We start from the raw sequence: 5,233 nt of genomic DNA on the forward strand, positions 1-5,233 counted from the left end.
ACAACATATACGGTACTATACTCATGGGAGACTTCAATGTAAAAGTTGGGAAGTCGAAAAATGGAGAAGCATGTATGGGAAAATCTGGAGTGGGAGAGAGGAATGCAAGAGGAGAAATGCTGGTAAATTTTGCTGAAATGTTTAACATGAGAATAATGAACACATTCTTCCACAAAAGAACAGGGAGAAAGTGGACCTGGAGAAGCCCAAATGGAGAAACAAAGAATGAAATCGACTTCATTATAGCAGATAAGAATAACACGATCACAAATGTCACAGTTACCAACAAAGTAAATATAGGTAGTGATCACAGAATGGTGGGATGCACAGCCAGATTCAATTTCAGAAGTGAAAGAAAGATGATTAATGATAAAAAGATATGCCCAATAAAAGTAAACGATAACAAAGCAGCCTTTCAGTTGGAAATGGGGAACAGATTTCAGGCTCTAAGTAATTCTGAATGTGACGTTGATGAATTGAATGACAGACTAACAAAAGTGCTAAGAGAATCAGCGGAGGTAGTAGGAATACCTAATACAACCAAAACCAAGAAATATTCAGATAAGACACTCGAGCTTATGAAAAAACGAAAGGAAATGAAAGTAAAAACAAAGAAAGACGATATAGAACGAGTGGAATTAAATAAGCATATCAACGAAAGACAAAGAGAAGAAAAAAGAAAAAGAAACATGGATCAGATCAAAGAAACCATCAAAAATGGAAAAAGTCTGACACAGGTCCGAAGTATAATGGCACTAGGAAAGCAACAAATGACATCACTGAAAGAAAAAAAAAACGGTGAAATCATTAAATGCCGAGATAAGATGGTGAAGAGAGTTGAAGAATTTTACAAAGAACTGTATGCATCAAAGACAGTAGTATCAATAGCTAACTTTTCAGTTGACACAAGTGAAATACCTGAGGTAACACCAGACGAAGTAAATATTTCTCTTAAAAATATGAAAAGAGGGAAGGCTCCGGGAGAAGATGGAATAGTAACAGATTTACTGTTGGATGCCGGAGTAGAAGTACAAAATAGGCTTGCTCACTTATTTACCCACTGCATAAAACAGAAGAAAATTCCCAATACATGGTGTAATGCAATAGTTATTTTACTGTACAAGAAATGTGACTCAAAAGATCTTAGTAACTATCGACCCATTAGCTTATTATCAGTCATTTACAAACTCTTCACCAAAGTCCTTACGAACAGAATAACAACAATTTTGGAGAAGAACCAACTTCGTGAACAGGCAGGATTCCGAAGCAATGAATCAGCTAACTGAGAAAACTACAGAATATAATAAACCACTGTGCTTAGGTTTTGTTGATTATGAAAAGGCTTTTGATTCAGTGGAGCACATAGCGATTATAAATTCACTACGAGAACAAGGAGTGAATGAGAACATTGTAAAACTGCTCGAAAACATATGTAAAGAGAGAACTGCTACAGTTAAATTACGTAAGGACTCGGAAAAAATCAAGACTGAGAAGGGAGTGCTTAAGGGAGATACAATTTCATCAAAATTATTTACAGGATGCCTAGAAAGCATTTTCAGAAAGCTGGAGAGAATGCAAAGGAGTGAACATAGGTGGAGAAAAACTAAACCATTTAAGATGTGCAGATGACATTGTCCTAATCTCAGAAACAGCGGAGGCATTGCAAGAAATGTTAAATGACTTGAACAGAGAAAGTCTGAAGTTAGGACTGAAGATGAACCGGAGTAAAACTAAAGTATGTTTAATCCACAAACACCAAAGAGCGTCATCAGAATATGCGATGAAATTCTTGAAGAAGTTAAGGAGTACAACTACTTGGGACAAATACTAAAATTAACAAAAGATCATGATAGACGCATTACAATTGGATGGAAAGCTTTTGGTAAACATAGAGACATTATGAAAAGCAGCTTGCCAGTTTGTATGAAAGGAAAAGTATATAACGAATGTATAATTGCAGCTATGACGTATGGTTGTGAGGCCTGGAAACTGACAAAATCAATGGAAAATAAATTAATCTGTTCTCAGAGAGCAATGGAAAGGTCAATGTTGGGAATATCTTTTAGAGAGGAAAAGATCAACTTGAGTGAGAGAGCAGACTAAAGTCAAAGATATTATAGAAGTCATAAAAGAACAGAAATGGAGGTGGGCAGGCCATATAGCAAGAATAAGGGATAACCGATGGAGCAAGAGGCTGACAGACTGGACACCGAGAGACTGTAACCGTAGCAGAAAAAGGCCAGACAGGAGATGGAGAGATGTGATAGAGAAATTTGCAGGGAAAACGTGGCAAAGATCGGCTGAGTCAAGGAATTCGTGGAAAAGGTTGGGGGAAGCCTTTGTTCTGCAGTGGACTAGTTACGGCTGATGATATATATATATATATATATATATATATATATATATATATATATATATATATATATATATATATATATATATATATATATATATATATATATATGTGCGTGTGTGTGTGTGTGTGTGTGTGTGTGTTCAGTATCAACACATTCTCTATATGCAGAATTACATATGCATACATACACATAAAATTAATTGTATACCGTACGGTAAGCATAACTAAGAACCGTCGTAGGATTAAGTTCTGAAAAAGGATTAACAGGGTGTGGCATGCATATAAAAAAAGTGTAAATATGTGTCAATCTCTCTATATACCTAGATTGCTTCCCCCTCAAAAAAGAGGGATAGCCGAGACAGGACGAGACACTCTCAATTTACTCATCCACACACACATTTACTCGTATCTTAGCCCCTACGGGAGAAGGGACGGATTCTCACCGGACCACACCGCACGAGAGTCAACTGTGCAGTGCAATCAGCGGCATCTGCAGCAGTGCCCAACAGTAGAACTGGTTTACCCCTGCCACATCATAATGGACCCATCCCCTTACCTGCACCTGACCTAATCAGCTGACCAGACCAAATGCATGAGAATATCCTCTCAGGGCCGCGTCACCGTTTATTCATTCACAATTTCTCTCCAGTCATCCTTGTCACACGCAGCCACTCCTCCTTGCTCTAGACATCCCTCTTGCATCTAACGCTCTCTTCACACTGTCCATCCATCCAATCCGTGGTCTTCCTTTCAGCCCTACATCTCTTACATCAGATCCAGTTACCCTTTTCACCAACCACTCTTCATCCATTGTCTCCATACGCCCAGACCATCACGGCACTCTCTACTCAACTCGATCAGCCATCTCTCGCATAAGTACAGTTCTCCTTCGAACTTCATCATTTCTCACTCGATCCATACACGTCCCTCCATCCATATTCCACAGACACTTCATCTTCATTACATTCAAACTCTTCCTCTCTGCTACACCCATTTTCCATGTTTCAGCACCATAAAATGCAGTCAATACCAGTACACCCTCATACAGCCTTCTCTTTACATCCATTCTAAGTGAACGACATCTAAATACTTTTTTCATTCCTCCCAGCACCTTTCCTACTTCATTCATTGTAAACTTCACGTCTACATCTACTATTCCTCCATCCACAGCAACATGTGGCCCTAAATACTTAAAAACTCTACCTCCTCAAGCAACACACCATTCAAAACTAAATTTATCTTCACGTGAGGTCAGTCTGTTCAGATGTCTCTCCTGGCATTCCTGATTTAGCTAGCTGTACCCACCTGTTGTGAGAATTGTCAGAGAGTTTGTGACTTGTGATAGTGTTGTGCTAGTGTGTTGTAGTGACCTGTGATAGTGCTGTACTAGTGATCTGTGATAATGTTGTGCTAGTGTGTTGCAGTGACCTGTGATCATGTTGTGATACCTTTGTGTGAATTTGTGTGTAATGGCTTCCTCTACGGAGAGTTGTGTCCCTGCTGCAAGTTTTGAGAAGGACAACCTTGAGTTAAAGGAGGAACTTCTCAAACTGAAGCGGGAGGTACAAATACTCAGGCAGGAGAAGTCAGAAGTGAGGGAATTGTTGGAGGATATGTTGGAGGAGAAAAAAAAGGCTGAAGGTAGGCCACTTGTCCACAAGGGTGCAGCAAAGCTCACCCTTAAGAAACAAGCAGAGATAAAGACCATAAATGCATTCAACGCATTACATGACCAGTGTGAAGGGAAGGCAGAGAGGGAAGTAGGGGAGTAGGACGGTGAGAGAACTTCCATACAGGTAAGTATACGGATCTCAAGAAAGGTAAGAGAAATGTTGCCGTTGTTGGAGACTCCCAGGTAAGATATGTAAACAGAGCCATGTATACTCCACTCACTAAACATAAGTGTCTTCCGGGGGCCAGGGTGGGTAATGTGATACAAAAATTTTCAAATGTGAAGGATAGTGGAGACAAACCCACTGTTTGCCTCAGTGTAGGAGGCAACGATACTGGTAGGCGTAAGACTGAGGTACTCTGGCAACAGTACAAGGTGATCTTGAAGAAGGTTAGGGAGTGGGGAGGGACCCCTGTAGTACTCGGTGTTTTGTTTTAGAGGGGGGTTGAGAGGGAATGGTTGAGCAGGGCAATAGGTTTTAATTGCCGCCTTGAAAGATAGTGCAAAGATAATGCAACACCATTCATAGACAGCTGGGACCGGTTTTATGCACGGAGTTCCATGTATTGTTGGGATAGGACTCATCTCAGTAGACAGGGAGTTACTGTTTTAGCAGGAATGATAGATAGGGAGTTTGAGTTTTTTTTTTCAAGGTTGAGAATTAGTTGTACAGGAAGTTGCAGCAACTACACTCAGAAATCATTATCAACATGTTTGGATAGATGTATCAAGATATGTAAAAGTAAGAACAACAGCTTAACCGTCAGTGTAGAAACATCCACTCAGGCACCTCAAAATGAGGAGGCTGTGATAGAGGACCGAACAAGCGATGATAGTGGGGCGATAAGTGACAGTACAAAAAGTTTTTATATTAGTAAAGAGTTTCCCAGTTATTAACAAAATTAAAAAAAAAAAAATTAAAGTACAGGTATAACTACTCGTAATAATCTGAAAGTGTAATACACAAACAGCAGAAGTTTATTAAATAAAATGGAACTGAGGGATTTAATGTGTACAGAGAAAATAGATATTGCCGTTATTAGTGAAACTTGAATGAATACAGACACTCGAGGATTTTTAGTAGAATATCAGATAAAGGGCTATAATATTTTTGAGTCAAACCGTCTGGGAAGAAAGGGGAGCGGGTTAGCTATTTATGTAAAGGATTCATTACTGTCACAATAAAACGGACATTAGGGGACACC

This window comes from Coenobita brevimanus, chromosome 17, assembly GCF_032717465.1.
Source record: "Coenobita brevimanus isolate Jiangsu-jjx chromosome 17, ASM3271746v2, whole genome shotgun sequence".
Lineage (NCBI taxonomy): Eukaryota > Metazoa > Arthropoda > Malacostraca > Decapoda > Coenobitidae > Coenobita > Coenobita brevimanus.